Source organism: Mus pahari, chromosome 15, assembly GCF_900095145.1.
Source record: "Mus pahari chromosome 15, PAHARI_EIJ_v1.1, whole genome shotgun sequence".
Lineage (NCBI taxonomy): Eukaryota > Metazoa > Chordata > Mammalia > Rodentia > Muridae > Mus > Mus pahari.
The window spans coordinates 28,268,723-28,286,334 of record NC_034604.1 but is presented as its reverse complement, the minus strand read 5'-3'; the positions used below and the strand labels follow the sequence as shown (position 1 = coordinate 28,286,334).

At 39.4% G+C, this 17,612-nt stretch overlaps 1 protein-coding gene across 2 annotated transcripts in view; it reads right to left on the bottom strand.

Annotated features, from left to right (window-relative positions):
- Positions 1-17,612, bottom strand: part of Camk4 (calcium/calmodulin dependent protein kinase IV) — a 227,350-nt gene that overhangs the window by 85,957 nt on the left and 123,781 nt on the right. The window lies entirely within an intron of this gene.

Genomic DNA, 17,612 nt, shown 5'->3' with positions numbered 1-17,612 from the left:
ACACACACACACACACACACACACACACACACACAGTCTTACTATGTAGGTCAGGGTGTCTGAAACTCTTGATCCTCCAGCATCAGCCTCCCTGGGGCTGGGACTGAAGGCCTTTGGCAGGAAACACCCACTGAGCTGCCTTGCTAGCTTTGATATTCTTCCTTCACATTTAGAACAAGGCTATTCACTGACAGCTTAAGTGGCTCAACCCGGGTGCCTTGTGGAACACCATAGATATGAAGCAGTTACCCACTCTGCAACTTTTTACAAGCTCCATGTAAACCGACTTTTCTTATTTATGGACAGGGTATCATTGATATGTAAGACCATTGTTATAAGGGCAATAACTAAGGCACTCCACACCTGATGGTGGGCTCTTCTCTCTTCTTCCTCTCTCTCTTCTCAGATGCATGCCCTGCCATCTCTTCTTCAAAGGCAAAGTAGATCCAGTAGTTGGTACAGTACACATTTTATAAGATGTTTTACATGGCATCTACCTCCCCTTTCCTATCAAAAATCATCATAACTACCATTATCACTAGCACATAACTTCAGCCTGACCTGTCCCTGCAGCGGTCTTGCTCAACCTCATAGAACTGTCAATCACTTCACCCACCTTCTTCACATAGATGTGCCATGTAATTCAGCCTGAACCACGTATACTGCCCTGTGCCACACAGTTCAGCCTAACCCACTTATATTGTCCTGTGGAAGGATGATAGCATCAAAGCTTTCTGCCAGAACCAAGCCATCCCGCAGTGTCCTCCCCAGATACTGTGCTTAAATAATCAAGAGAATATACTCTCTTTATATTTGCAATTATAAAAGCAAAAATGAGCAGACCCCACTGTCACCAATGCCCAATTTTTATACTGAATGCCAACCTAGGGAAAATTGCTGAGATACACAAAGAACTGCTGATACCTTGTTCCTATACTGTTATATATGAATTCATTTATGTTTGAAACTTACAATTATATGAGCCACTAAATTTTCTTTCTTATTATAATCTAGAACTAGATTCTATTAGTGGCAATTAAGAGACCCTAGCAGGTTTGTCACTTGACATTTTGGAGACAAAGTCCATTGAATTTCTCATCTGCAAAATAAGAGATGTTCCCATCTGTATGCTCAGGATTGACTCCTGGTCACGACAATGAGAGATGGGACTCTCTAAATGTCATATGTAAACAGAAAACTTAAACTGTAGTCTGCAGTGCACATTTGAAACCCAGCTCAGGGGAGACAGAGAAAATGGATCGTTGTGGCCCCAGGCCTGCCAGCCTGGCCTCTTTGGTAGATTTCAGGCCGGTGAAAAACTCTTTTAAAGAGGTGGGTGTTACTTGAGGCAGGACACCCTAAATTGCCCTCTTGCTTCTATTATTCATATACACATGCACACATGCACAGGCACACACATGTACATACCCCAGCACACATACAAATCATCAGTGTATCACTGATCGTGTTCTCATGTCACCATTTATGTCACCTGAGCTGTCTCAAGATCCAGGAGAGTACAAATCTTTACGTGACCGTGCGATGAGACTTTTGCTCCATTCACAGCCAAACTGAACAAAGTCGAGAGACAACTTTCAATAAACAATGGCCTCTACCCTCTAAGTTATTATCAAAGGAGGAAAAAGTGGGTTTGAAGAGAAACACAATTCCATGTTAATGTGGTTAACACATAACTCGAGACAAAAAACAATGCCTTTTCGATACTTTTTTTCTTCAATAAAAATATTGAAAGTGATTAAGTTCTTTGAAGATAGAGAGCATTCAAAGAAATTTTATAAATTTTATATGCTAATTTCCTTGGTTACAACATATAATATATTTATAGCTTTTCCTATAAATATATCTAGTTTTAGGGAACTATCTATAGTTTAGTTCCTAAACATATCTATAGTTTTTCCTAAAAACAATTTAGTTATACTCTATAGTTCTTGATTAAAGAAATCAGTCACTATGTTTAAACATTAAATTTTATGATGAAGTAAAATATTTTTAAGGAAATGTTAAAGAACCCATAACCAAAGACTATCATGCTAACTGAAACAAGCCAACTTCACAAGAAAACCATTATACTATCTCTCAGCTACAGAATACACACACACACACACACACACACACACACATACACACACACACGTGTGTGTGTGTATACATGTGAACATAATATCAAAATATAAGGAGAAATATATTTGAGACAAAGAAAGAGATCAAGGTGAAGGGGGGTCAATGAAAGAGAAGATGAAAATAAGTAAAAATGAATGTTTCCACACTAATCAAAAACTAAAAGCATTCCCATCCCAATAAAATTTTCAACACCATAGATAACAAAATATCAATAATTACATACTTAAGGGAAAACTTCATAGCCATGAATATTGTGGCCATTTATGAGATCATTTACTATACTCAGAGTGTTCTTACAAATCCAGGCCCAAGAATAATAAACTATTATTCTAGTTACACTCGTGTTTCCATGATAAAATACTCTGGCTACAAGCCAGTTGAGAAGAAGAGGGTTTACTTGTGTTATGCTTCCAGGTGATGGTCTATCACTAAAGGAAGTCAGGGAAGAAACTAAAGGAAAAACTGAGGATGAAACCATGGATGAACACTGTTTACTGGCTCACTCACTCAGCTAGCTCACTCTACCGACCAGATTCACCTGCCTAGGAACGGTGCCGCCCACAGTGGGCAGGGCCTCCATACATCAATCATCAGTCATGATAATCTCTTACAGACATAACTACAGGCCAAACTCATCGAGGCAGTTCTTCCATTGAGGTTTACTCTTCACTGGTGACTTTAAGATGTGTTAAGCTGACAACAAAAACTAAGCAGAACAACTATTAACACTATAAAACAACAACAAAAAAAATGTATTCTACTTGTGTTTGATGGATAGACACTTTCAACTTACAACACTTATTAATGTATGTATGAATATCCCACACAGACTGAATTATCCGCTATAAATTCTGTCTAGAGAGAGGTAGGGAAGATATGATCTGTCTATCTTCATAACTGACAGCTAATTCAGGCAATAGCATGGAAGCACAGATTTATTGTGAGCAGAGAAAAACAAGCTGGTAAGAAACCCACTCAAGTGACTATGCATCACACTGATAGGCTCTAGGGTTTTCACTGTGAAAGAATAAGAAAAGACACATCTTAATGCATCTATCTAGTGTTCTAGGACTCAAAACACTTGAAACTGCTTCAGTAGTCTCCCTCAGAGACTGAAGTATAGCTGACTTGCCCAATTTAGACGGAGTAGATATAGAGCAAAGCATTTCCATTTACAAGCAACTAACACCTAGCTCAAGCTTGCCTATGCTGTATTTGAAAACTTGGCACACAGAAAGTCAGAGAGGACCTGTTCACAGATAGCCAAACACAGAGGCTCTAGACACAAACATTGCCCTCTTTGTTTTTGTGGCTCCATTTTTCTCTTCTTTTCAACTTGTAGAAAATGTGACTATAGAAGTCCCAAATCTTTACTCTTCAGTGTCATATTTCAAGGAAGAGCCCTCCCCTCCATCTGTATGAAAATCTCAATGAATCTGCTCACTGTTTCGTTTGTTTTCAATGCATGAGCCTATATGTAAGAGACATGTGACTATGACAGGGCCACTCATGGGTAAGGAGCCCTCTCTTTTGATCAGCTTTGAAAGAACTATATATAATGTTAGGTTGGGGCAGGACCTGAATCTCATGAAAACAGGATGTTGCCAGACACCGAAGGCTGCTTTGATGGTTTATTTGTTGCCTTTCTTATTTGCTTGCCTAAAATCATGAAATGTCACTTCCTCTGCTTTTTTCCATTTCCCAGATTAAATAATAAATCACCAATTCTTATTAATTTATAGCAATATTAACAATCAATAGATTAATACTCAAATTATGATAGTTTAACAGTAATACACAGACTCTACAAGGTAGTAATTTAAGCTGCTTTTCCGTGAAACTCTTGTAAATCTGTCAAGGACCATCCTTGGCTTGAAGGGAGGTTCTGAGGAAGGGGTGTCAGAGCATTGAGAGAAACAACTCATGGTTACAAGCTGATGGCCTATGTTCTGCTCACATCTTTCCAGACAGCATTCTCTTGACACAGTTCTCTCTTGCAATTCCAAAAACTCTATGGATAGCTCATCTCTTAAAGATCAAAAGCCCAGTCCTTTATTTTACATATCAATTCAGTCATTACCCCAGGTACCCTTTTGATTATCCTATTACCCCATCAGCATCCCATAATCCCAGCCACTTTATTCTTAGAAAGAGATAGCAAGCTTTTTTTTTTTTTTTTTTTTTTTTTTTTAGCATTGCAAATTAATTCAGAGATCTGCCTGCCCCTTGTAAATACATACAATGAGCTAGCTGGATGGGATCCCATCCTGCCATTACTATTTAAGGGCCAGAGGCCAAATTAACTCCAATCCAGGTTGACCTTGAACTCAGGAATCTGCCTGCCTTTGTATCTTCCTGACAAGCTGGCTCATAGTGCAGCTACCTCTATTCTTTTAGGTTGTGAACCCCTTCATATAACTCACATTGCATCTTTATATTTTGCATAGTTGAGAGATTATATATTTTGAACTCATGTTTTCAGAGCTTGTTCCCACATCCTTAGGGACTGTCCTGAAGGTCTCAGTGTTTACTGCTTTGCTGGGACACAGACACATCCTTGCCTCCTGGACTCCTGATGTTTCTAATTATCATGGAGTCATTAACCTTGGCGTTAACATTCCCCTATAACCTTGGCAGGGAGAATACTTCCCAATGGAGGAACATGAAGTACAATATATATAATTTTATATAAACGAGCCTTATGCCACACTCAGAGCAACCATCAACACTCACAGAGACCCATGCCCTGCTGGCTCTGTTCCAGGGCTGGGAACCATGTCACAGTGTCCCTTGCATGACCAAGCAGGACTGGACATGTATCCTTACTGAAAAGTGATGTGTGGCAACTGTGTTCCTAATGAATAAGTCTGACGAACTCACTTATACCTGGAACTCAGCTTTTTCACTCTTCACCTGTACTGTGTCATTTTGTCCAGTATTTTGATGTCTCTAATGACATATGTTGAAGGAAAGAAACCAAGGAAGGGAGATGAGGATTAGCAAATGTAAGAGTTGAAGTTTGGGTAGATTAGTCATTAAAATACTGTGTATTTTAATGGGACGGAAGACTACCCATAGCTCCCATTATATTCTCAAAACTTCATATATATCTCTATTCAACTGAGAGTCAAAGTTCTGTAAGTTTATTTTTCATTACACGTGTAACGAGTATCTCTCATCTAGGTTTTGGATGCTCAGCTTCATATTATACAATGTGGGACCTACAAAAGAACAAGCAAAATAAGGCCCTTCCAGAGGAAGCTTCTAATTTAATTTGGGGGAGAAGATTTATCTATATAATGCCATCAGAAGATAGTAAAGGATGTGTTTTGTTTTAAAAGATCCATTGGAGGCTCACAAGATGACTGATCCGTTCCCAGGACCAACACGATTCCTCACAACTGTGTGAAACTCCAGAAGCAGGGAATCTAATGCCACCTGGGACCACCATGGGCTCCAAGCATGTATGTAAGTGCACGTGCATACAGATAGGCACTCACTGACACACCTAAAAACAAGTTAAAATTCAAACCTCCATTCTTCAGTGGAAGATAACTCTCTGGGTTATATTTGTTATTATTAAATATGGGTTTATTGTAAAAGGGGTTGTTGTTGGTTTTTTTTGGTTTTTGGTTTTTTTTTTGTTTTGTTTTTTTGTTTTTGCTTTTTTTTTTTTTTTTTTTTACCTTATTTGACATTTTACAAAAACCATCCCATTGTTAACAATCAATGCAGAACATGTCGTCAAGTATATGCACAGTTCATGGAGATAATGTGGTGTGAGATGCAGATGATGGCCAGTGAGTGATGTCAACCAGTGAGGTCACTGGGATATAGACAAGAGGCTCCAGGAGGAAAATTAAACTTCTTTAATTTAGGGGGAAATTATAAGTGTCATGAAAAACTTCTGGTGTGCAGGATCTACTCCACTTGTGTATAAAACTCTATAAGAACAATGGACAGGGACAGATTTCTCCCATAGTGGTCCATTGAAAAACTACACAGCCTTTTGCAGAGCACTGGCATTGTGACCTTGGCAATGGGGAAGGTGCTGGAGCTGACTGACTGAAACTGTGCACATAAAAGTATCATGTACAGTGGTGGCAATAGGAGCCGGCACTGTCACTCTCACTCAGATGGCGCTCCATGTTTGAAACAATTTTCAGAGAGCCACAGGTGCAGGGGTCTACCTTGGTGAAGGATTTACTTGAATTTTAAATAAAAGTAAACCTTTCTTCCCAACTGGGTTCTGCATACAAGGTTGAAGAAAACCCTGATGGATTATAATTAGTTTTAAATAGGCTCTTACAGATAATAAAAGAGTCACCACAGTGAGGCAAATTCGTACCACCTTTTCACAGGGAGTCAATCTTTGTAACATGATTATCTGAGTCTAGGTATTTATGGTGAATACCATGTACAGTACAATTTTATTAGCCTAGTTATAACTTAGATAATAGACTTGTACAGTCTAATTTATCTGCTAATTTTATAATAGTTTATGCCTTTATCACCCAAGGTCAGCAATAATTTCCTTAGTAATGCAAAATAAATACATTTATCATTATTTATATGATTCTTTTAAAAATTAAAGGACCTAAATCTCCTGTTAGGACTCATTTTCATTCATTATACATTTAGGACTTATGTGATACATGATCCTAATATTTTCCTGTGTTTCTGATCAATATAGAATAAGAGCAGATAACAGAGTCTCTTACCTTTGTATATTTTCATATTCATCAAGGAATTTTCTAATACAACACATATTCTAAACAAATACTTAACCATGTTATCTAGCATAGATTCCACGTTATGATGTCTTTTTTAAATTATGTGTTCGATTATATTTATTCAGGAATATTCAAAACAGATAACATTATAAAAAAACGTTCTAGGTTGGTAATTTGTTTTTGAGTTCAAAATCAGTTTCTCTATGAAATCTGTTTTGCGAATGGTATACACTTTTACAATATTTTCTGTGTCACTGTGCAATTTAAAAATTGTCTCAGGATCACAGAGGACCTCTCTGGTGGGGAGCTGAAGTTTTCCCCTTTCCTACTCTCATAGTTTAAATAATGTCAAATTTAATTTGTATGTTTTGTAAACCAAATGAAATCACAGTAAATTGTAAAATGTGTGTGTGTGGAGCGCATGAGGCATCCCAGCACTACCCTGTCCCTGGCTGGAATGGGCAGAAAGAACCAGAAGAGGTGCCTATCTGGTCAACCAAAGCATCCTGAACTTAAACCATGTACTTTTATTTTCATGTATGTGTTTGTCTATCTACACATGTCTGTGTGAGTATATACCGTGTGTGTGCAGGTGACCACGGTGACCAGGAGAGGGCCTCTGATCCCTGGAGCTGAACACAAACAGCAAACAGGTTGTTGCTGCCCAACAAGGGTGATAGGAATTCAACTATAGTTCTCTGGACGAGCAGCAACCACTCTGAACTGCTGAGCCATTTCCAACGCCATGAATTGTAATACTAGAAAGACAGACCGTGATGGGAGTCACAGTCATGCTTTCCAAAATATGGTGTTTTAATGCTGATCAAAAAGAACTTTGCTTACCACTTACATTCTCCATGTTTGCTGTGATTGCCAACCTAAACCAGATAATCCCTAAATGGCTTGGGCCTCTGGGGATTTTCTGTAGAGCTCTGTCTCAGCTCTTCTCCTTAGATTACCCAAAGTATTCAAAGAAATATCTCTATTTATTCTTGTAACCATTGAAATAGTCAATATAACTAGATTTTATTATACTTTCAATATAAAATATGTCTTTTGAAGTTTATGCATGAGAAAAAATAAAATTAATAGTACACTTAAACAAAATGAAACTCAAAATTTCTCAACATCAAAAGAAACTCTAAGTTTGTGTCTGCTCTCATGGCAGAAGGTTGAGTGTAGAGAAAGTATAATTCCTTAGGAACATTAAGTCCTCCCAGTTGAATGAGGCTCACTAAGAACAGACCCTTCATAAGATTAAGTGTGAAATGTACTCCAGAGCTTTTGTCAAGATGCTGACAAGATGAAGGGTTTAAGGACTCAAGATGAAGGAAGGACTTGAAGGAAAAGATAAACCTGCTTCTGTGTTGTGGAAGTGACAAGGTGGAGCAGTGAGAGAGAAGAGGAGACCTGTGGATGCAAATCTCTGCCAGACTTGGCTCACTTGGCCATGATACATGCAACCTGGATCTAAAGCGTCTATCTGAGTGACCTCTGGGTGACCTTCATCAAAAGAGACAGATGTTCTATGTCTGCAGAGTCTCCATCAAGTGCAGCAGCATTTCCACTCAAAACGAGAACTAGGGCTGTGCTGCACAATCATGGAGATCTAAGTCAGATCCTGGCGAGCCTTATAAAACATCAAGAGTGGTGGCACTCACTACTGAGGAGGTAGAAGCGGGTAAATCCCTGAAACTCACTGACCAACCATTCTAGCCAAATCCATTACCCAACCAGCCTTAATGAGAGAACCAGTCTCAAAAATTAAGTGTGGAGAGCAACCAAGAAGAAATACTCAATGTGGACTTCTTACACATGTGAATTTGCACGTGCGTGCACACACATGATGTATACACACACACACACACACACACACACAGATCTATGTGGACACATCCACCTGCACTAACAATTAGGAATAATTATCCTTACAGAAAATGAGACCATGTATTATTTTTACAGAAAAAGAGACTACGTATCATTTTTCTCTATATTCTCTGCCATCCTTGACTCATTTTTGACTTGAATAATTTTCAGAGAATGATGCAAAACACAGAATTGTGCTTCTCAGAGGCATTGTCAAAACATGGAAAATATAACCTCATAATTGATACATTACTAATGCCCTTAAGCTTTCAGAATGACTCCCTTCTACATAGGTTCTACTTAATTTCCTGAGATTTGGCAGGCCTCTGCTAGCCCTTGCACATTTGAAAAGAGACTTGACAAGTGGGATTTTGTTAAATTCAAGAACAATCCTAGTCTACAAGGATTTGAAAGGCAATGACTGCTGTTTAAACATGCAAAGAATAAAACCTGGCACACATGCAATCAAATGGAGAATTTCTTACATAAAGCTAGTATTCCTGATATGTGTAGAAGTCTTACTAAGAATGGTTGGTAGTTTTTATTCCTCGATCTTCTTGTCTAAACATAAACCTGGACATCTTGTGTCTGTCTTGCTTTTGACATAGACCATAGATGTAATCTGTATTGGTTTCAGTAAGAAATGCAACCTTCCTGCTTAAGGCTGTGGCCCCATCGTCACCACATGCAACCTTTAACTTCCCCTTGTAGTCACTTCCTGGTTCTCTGCCCCTCATCCCTGTTCTGAAGACTTTCAGCACATACATCTCTGTGTCAGCTATTGCCATGGCTGCTCTTAACTTAGGCAACTATAGAATGATGCATCCAACAGTTGGGAATGCTCACTCGATAGTTTCCCATTTCTTCCGTTGATCCTGCTTAGCAATGTACTCTCATGGTAACACCTCAAGTTGCTACCATCTACTGGACAGCACAAACACCTCGCTATCCATCAGCACACACTGACTTCCACCTCTACCTTCTCTCTGACTGAACATGGAGTCCATGGTCTGTTAGTTCTTACATTGTTCAACACATACTCTCAACCCTTCTGCCTTCTCTCATCCACTTGTAATTTCCAGACAAAATTTCTAAGCTAGATAGCCTTCATTCTTATTCTATTTCTGTATCTGACCAAAATCCACTGATCAACTTTGCCAGCTTCTAATTTTAAATTTGTGACACTAAGTTTAAGGGCCCCTGGTGCTCTCATTTATACCTTCTCTCCCAACTTCTGATATACCTGCCTGCCTTCATTCTCCTTTCCAATCCCCGAGAATGCATAAAAATCCAAGGAGAATTATTTTACCATTATCATCATCGTCATCACCATCATCATCATCATCATCAACAACAACAAAACATGTTTATCTCTTACTTCAGCAAATACTCTTTTAGCGCCTGTTACATACATACAACATTCTGGGCATGACAGTGTATTGGTGAATAAAACAGACTCTGAAGTATTAAAAAAAAAAAAAATCCACTTGGGAGGCAGAGGCAGGCTGATTTCTGAGTTCGAGGCCAGCCTGGTCTACAGAGTGAGTTCCAGGACAGCCAGAGCTACAAAGAAACCCTGTCTCGAAAAACCAAAAAAACAAACAAACAAAAAAAAAAAAACAAAAAAAAAAACCTCTGTTCTAGTAGAAGCAGAATATAAATAAATAAATGATAGGCCTTGTGCTGCTTGTGCTGCTGTGTTCTATAGTTCAAGGAGTCGAAGTGAAGGAGGTGGTAAGAGAGCTGCTGATTACACTGACCCAGGCATGTGGGAGCAATGGTGGAGTGGCATGCCCAGAGAAACAGAATAAAACTGCCATTGATACAGATGCAAAAGACAAGAGAGAAGCAGCTACAGAAATATACTAATGAAGTCATGGCCACCGTACTGAATCCACCCCCCCCATTCCCGTTCTTCTATCCCAGCTTACTGATGCTTTGAAAAAAAACGAGATTTCCTCCTGGGTCCTTCCACATTAAACTTCATACTACTTGCCCTCAACCATTTGTCTCCCAAATAGTTCAGTGTGAGTTTGGAGTCGACAGGAAGGAGGTGACGGCTTAGAGGTGGGGTGATGACACGCAGTGGACATGGTAGGGAAGGACAGGTGACCTGTCAGGGAATTCGATAGCTGATTGGCACATCTAGTATACAGCCAACTTCTCTTCTCTGTGAGTGGAAGAAGACAGACTCTAAACCAGCATTTCACGGTGTTACCTCTCACTTTGCATTGAAAAGTCATAGTCTTCTAATTGCCCCATTACAAGTCACCTTCTCTTCCTTTCAGACCCTAAAACTTTAGGAGAGGGGGGTAAAGGAGAAAAGCAGAGCCTTTGTATAGAGAACTGGAATTAAGTTTGGACAGCACAATAACAGCTCTGGAAGCTTAAACTAGAAAAAAAAAAAAGCGTCTACATTTTGGAAAACAAAGCGTTTGGAAGAGGTGGCTTAGGAGCAAGGCAATTCCTCCAGAGTGAGTCCCCTATAGGATTCCCTTCTTAGGTCCTTAGCACAAACATTCCTGCTCACAGGCACTGGGAATTTGCTTCAGAAGGGAGAGGCCTTTTGACACAGGCTTAACATTCCTGAGGGAGACAGTAAGCTGAAGGAAGTTTATACAAATGATTTGGGACGATGACAGAGTCCCACAGAAACCAGAGTTGGTACAGCAGAAGAGGGGATGGGAGGTATAAGAAGGAGAAAGACCTTCAAGTATTTGTGCACTTCGGTCTCCTCCCTTTATCTCTGTTCTCTCCCCAGAATTAAGACTGTTCAAAGGTAATCCTTATCTACATTCTCTCATCTTTACAAAGATCTCCCCTCGCAGCACACCCTACCCAGGTCCTGTTTTTGAAGCACATGTGTGCTCTGCTCCATACAAGAACTCTCCTGTATGTGCCCCTGTTCCTTCTTACCTGGGTTTGAGGCACTGGAATTTCTCACTCTGTGTCTCCATTCATGTCTGACTTTTCCATGCCTTAAAGGCAGCAACATTTAATGTCTACGATAATGTCCTGCTTTGACTGCTAGCCTCTGCAGGACCTCCTGCACAAAGCAGACATAATGATTTCATAAAATGTAAGTCAGGTCATGCAGCTTTCTAGTTTAAATGCCTTTGCTGATGTCCCACTGTGCTTAGACTGCTACATATAACAGAGCTCACTCTCTAGGTCAATGTAGTTTTCCTCCCTCCAGAGAATATTCAACCCCTGGACCACACTTGACAGCTTTGTGCTCTGTCCTCCACCAGCATTTTTCTTCATTCACTTCACTTAAGAGCATCTTTTCTCCCCATTCCACAGGCATGGCTGTAAATACTTAGAATATTATCACTTGGGCAGCTGATGCAGGAGAATCATGACCTCAAGGTCATCATGGGATGTATTGCAGAATAAAATATAACACAACAAGATATATAACCTCAGACATATCCCATGAAATGTACCACCCAATTTATTTTAAAATACTTCAAGATGGAAAGATCTTCCATGCTCATGGATTGGCAGGATTAACATAATCAAAATGGCCATCCTGCCAAAAGCAATCTACAGATTCAATGCAATCCCCATCAAAATCCCAACCCAATTCTTCACTGAGTTAGAAAGGGCGATTTGCAAATTCATCTGGAATTATAAAAAACCTAGGATAACAAAAAAACATTCTCAACATTAAAAGAACCTCTGGTGGAATCACCATGCCTGACCTTAAGCTGTACTACAGAGCAATTGTGATAAAAACTGCATGGTACTGATACAGCGACAGGCAGGAAGATCAATGGAATAGAANTGAAGATCCAGAAATGAACCCACACACCTATGGTNACTTGATCTTTGACAAGGGAGCTAAAACCATCCAGTGGAAAAAGGACAGCATTTTCAACAAATGGTGCTGGCACAACTGGCAGTTATCATGTAGAAGAATGAGAATTGATCCATTCTTATCTCCTTGTACAAAGCTCAAGTCTAAGTGGATCAAAGACCTCCACATAAAACCAGCCTTTGGCTGCACTTAAATTTTCTTTTCATTGTATCTGACCGTTCGATGGTTTGGCTACTCTGATCCCTCTCTCTGGTCGCTTAATCTGTACAAGGTTAATTAAGTTTCTTAATGTACAAAAATGGACACATTGATCACAACCAGCATTATTGGTGTTATATAGATGAACAGTCTGTGTAGAAACTTCTTGGTCCAGGAAGCTCACTGAGTGAATGCTGGTGCCTTCCTTAAGATGACATTTACAAAATTAACGTTTTCTCATGTTTTGTTTAACAATTTCAAACTCTGTCAGGAGAATCTACCATAGAGTAGAAGAGAGCTTCGTCAAATCCATAAGAGTTTGGGATAATGTCCCTGCCCAGCAGTTACTGGACGGAGCAACTCATGTGTGTTTTCATTTCAATACATATTTTACTTGACCTTTTCAGAAACTGGGACCAAAATAACACTCCTCACTTAAATTTCAAGGAATATCTAAGGCCATTTCTTATATTATTCATTACTATTAATCATTAGAGTCACACTTCAGTTATCTTTAAATCAGCCATGCCCTATAAATTTGGGTTCTAATAATTTCTTAGGATTTTTAGTAATTTTACATGGTCAAGATCATATTTAGCAAAATGCCTTTAAATTTCTCAAGAGGACACAGAAACAGTGTGATTTAGCTTCCAGTTTATGTTTCTTTCAGTCAAACAGCAATGGCTCAGTTGCATGAATCTGAAATCACTTACAGTGAGGGCGAAATATCAGAGAAGCCTAGAGCTTCCAACACAGTCCTTGGATTTGTGTGAATCTTAAAACCAAGTCATCAGTTATCCATTAGAAAACCAAACTTTTAATTATATTTTAAAAGCTCATACCTTCATCACCTATTAGTAATTGAAATAAAAACTCTGGAGTCATTAGCATTTTAAGACTCTTCAATTATATCCTGACAGTGAATCCTTTTTCAAAAGTTTATTTAAACATAAAACCCTTCGATGCTCTTAACGGACTACCTTAGTTCGTTGCCCGAAAAGTAAGTTCTCCCCAAAAGTAAGTTCTTCTTCCAACATCCTAATGACTGCTCTTCATAAATGCTAAAAACCATCATTTGAAAAATTAAACAGCATAATCCTTAACCACAATCTAAACATGTGTCTTTATGTACACAGATCGGTATAATCTTCACTCCTCATCAATGTAACTTCTCAGTGCAACAGAGGAAGACCAGTATAGAAACCTACAACCTAAATACAGAGTTGTGGCACCCAGTCTTAACAGATAATATCAACAAACACTACCAAACCCGAGGCTCAGAGAACACCGAGAAGAGGGGACAGGAGGACCTGAAGAGCCAAAAGATCATGGAGTTTGCTCTAAGGGTGTGTCTCCTAGTAGTGTTAGAAGATGTTCATAAGGTTTCAGCAATGTGATTGACCAAATGTAAGCTAAACCAGGATGATACCAACAGACATGCCAATGTGGACTGTGGGAAGCCCGAGTCACAGCCCTACACAAAAGTACAGGCAACTGAGCATGCTGAGTAGGGGGAGCAAGCCAAATGGTTAGCTCTGAAAACACATACATACATGCGTACATACATACATATACACACACACACACACACACATACATACATGCGTACATACATACACACATACATACATACACACATACACACATACATACATATATACATACACACATACATACATATATACATACACACATACATACATACATACACACATACATATGCACATATTCATATACACACATACACATATACACATATGTGTGGGGAACATTATATAACTGAATAGGTTATATTTAGGAATATATTTCCATACACATATATTTATCCAATAACAATTTGTGAAAAAGTGGACATGAATTTGAAAGAGAGCAAAAAAATGTATGTGGAAGGTTTTGGGTAGAGGAAAGGGAAGAGAAAAATATTATAATTACATTACGATCTTAAAAAATTTTAAGTGAGGAGTTAAAAAACAGAAAGGCTACCAAGAGGAAGGACTTTAAATGGGTCTTGCAGATGTTGGTCTGCAGCTCCTTTTTCTAGATGTGAAAGTCCAGATCTGCCTTCCATGATGAGAATACTTATATCTTAACATCAGCAAACACCTGAGTTCCACTATCCCGGAAGGTGCCAGACACTTCAGAAACCAGGACTAAAAGAATGACCGTGTGTGCAGTGTGGTTTTTCCATACAGTGGCCTGCATATCCTCAAAGCACCCCCATAGCTCATCATTACATCTTCTGTGTTAAAAGATTCATAGTCTAAAAGCCGTCATCAGGGCACTGTGTTGATGAGCGTCCACTCTATGTTAATGTCCTGCCATCTCCTTCTCTTTATACTCCCCAAGTCATCAAGATGGAAAGGGGCAGCAGCCGCCGGGCGTATGGTCCATGAGGCAGACCTCTGTGTTCTGCGGGACTTGCTTTCTCCTTAAATGTTTACAGGGTGTTTAGTGGCTTTCTCATCCCACTAGTAAAAATCATCACCTGTCCCCAGCCATGGGCAGCTGCAAGTGCTCCTACCTGGCTAGGTTCCTCTGCAGACAGCGTCAGGCAAAGGTCCTGAGGACTCTATGCCTTCCATGGAGAGCACGCTGTGGACAAGAAAACTCTTAAATTCAGAGCCACTTGGACAAACAGGCAAAGTAGGCACAACCTTGAGACACAACTAAGCCCACCCTAAAATCAACAAAAAATACTTTCATTTATATATATTTAAGATGTTGATTTTGGTGTGTAAGTGCATGTGCGCAGAGATGCCAGTGAGCTGGAGTTAGAAGCGATTGTGATCCACCCAATGTGGGTACTCGGAATCGAACCCCAGTCTTCTGCCAGAGCAGCAGGCACTCTTAGCCAATGAGCCATTTCTCCAGTACAAGGAATCATTTCATAGAAAGGAAAAAAGACATCTGCCTTTTTTTTTATTAGATATTTTCTTTATTTACATTTCAAATGCTATCCCGAAAGTTCCCTATACCCTCTGCCATTAAAAAAAATATATATTTTTTTTCCCTTCCAGATACTCAGTAATATTAGGTTCAAGGATAGTTCTTTACAGAATTATAGAATTTTTATAGAATTATTTATGTCACACAGGCTCTTGTGTGACATTGCTTTATCTCTTCAAATGGATCAGAACATTCAGTATAACTGGATGCCATTATAAAAAAAATATTCTAAACTATTCTGATTTTAAAAATCTTAAAGAATCCTGTCTCTAAGACAGCTGAAGGGCCGGCACCAAAACACTAATGTAGGTCACGGGCCACATGTCCCCCGTTGTTCTTGTTTCATTTGTTAATGCACATCTCTGTTCACTTTATGTTACCACAGAGGAACACCTAAGACAAGATATTCCTTAACGAAAAGGTTCATTTGGCTCATAGTTCTTAAGGACTAGGGTTTCCAACAGCAAGGTGACAGCATCGTGACAAGGACCTCCAGGCTGTATTGCACATTAGTGCGAAATAAAGAAAAGAATTGGTTGCCAAAGAGATGGCCATGCTTTCTTTATAGCAGCCACTTCTCAAAGAACTAACTCAGTGCTGTCACAACTACAGTAATCTCCTTCAAGCTTGGCACAGCGGCATGATGTAATCATCTCATGAAACCACATCACTTCAATACCATGCCCTTAGGGGCTAGGCTTCCAGCATGTGAACCTCTTGAGAATTCACATCCAAACCACAGCAGTGGGAAATGCGCGCTGAGAGGCATTAAACTCCGGCTTTAACTGAGTTCAGAGAGGAAATGTATTGCTCGCATTCTCTACACAGATAATACTACTTGCCCTTGGTTTAGAGCATGACTTAGAAGCCATGGTGGATTCCTCTATGGCTGTGTCAGTAAGGGTTTAGGTTTTGTTTTGTTTTGTTTTGTTTTGTTTTGTTTTGTTTTGTTTTGTTTTGTTTTGTTTTATCAGCTTGGCAAGGAACAACAGCTAACCTGGGCCAAGATCATTCCTGACTTTGTTTACCCCTTTCTCCTTTCACTGCTTTGATGAAACAAATTTCAAAAGGCCTCGCTTGGATTCTCACAAGTCTTGTCATACGTGTACCTCTGTGCTTTGGACAAATCTCTAAAACTCTATTAAATGGAACACTCCCACCATGGAGAGCTTTGCACTAGCACGGGAAGGAGGTGCATGTGTCACACTTAGTAATTAATCACTGGCCCCGTTCTGACTGGTAATGTATATGATACTACTAGAACTACTAAAGGAACACTCCAGTGTGACTAATATGGAAAATACTTTAAAAAACAAATTCAATGCTGAAAGCTCTTTGAATCTCTCCTAGTTAAGATCCTCTGGCACTTGAACATCTATTTCCTCCCATTCTGCCGATGGTAATTAGCAGCTTTTGAAGTCCACAATTGGAACATCTCTAACCATCATTCTCCTTTTCCTTACACTGTCTGAACGGATGAAACTTTAACCAACTCTGAACCTTAAAACAGTTTAAAGCCGAAGTGTAAATCTCACAAATTCTTGTTTTTCTCTATTAGTATTGAAGTTGAGGCTTTTCTATTTCTCATTAAGAAATGAATACTAAGTGCATTTAGGCAAATAGACTGCTTGGCTTTTCTGTCTCTCTTGGACATCACTCTCTTCTGAGCCCTGCTGCCCCTGTCCAAGGCTTGCTTGTTACACCGTGCTTCACATGCAGCTCTTGTAGACTTCTGTCCCTCCCATATATCCTCTGTTCTGTTTTTTTTTTTTTTTCAACATGTTTCCTGTCTCTGTTCCATAGATTCAACTTAAAAGGTCAAGAACAAGTTGGGCGTGGTGGCGCACGCCTTTAATCCCAGCACTCGGGAGGCAGAGGCAGGTGGATTTCTGAGTTCGAGGCCAGCC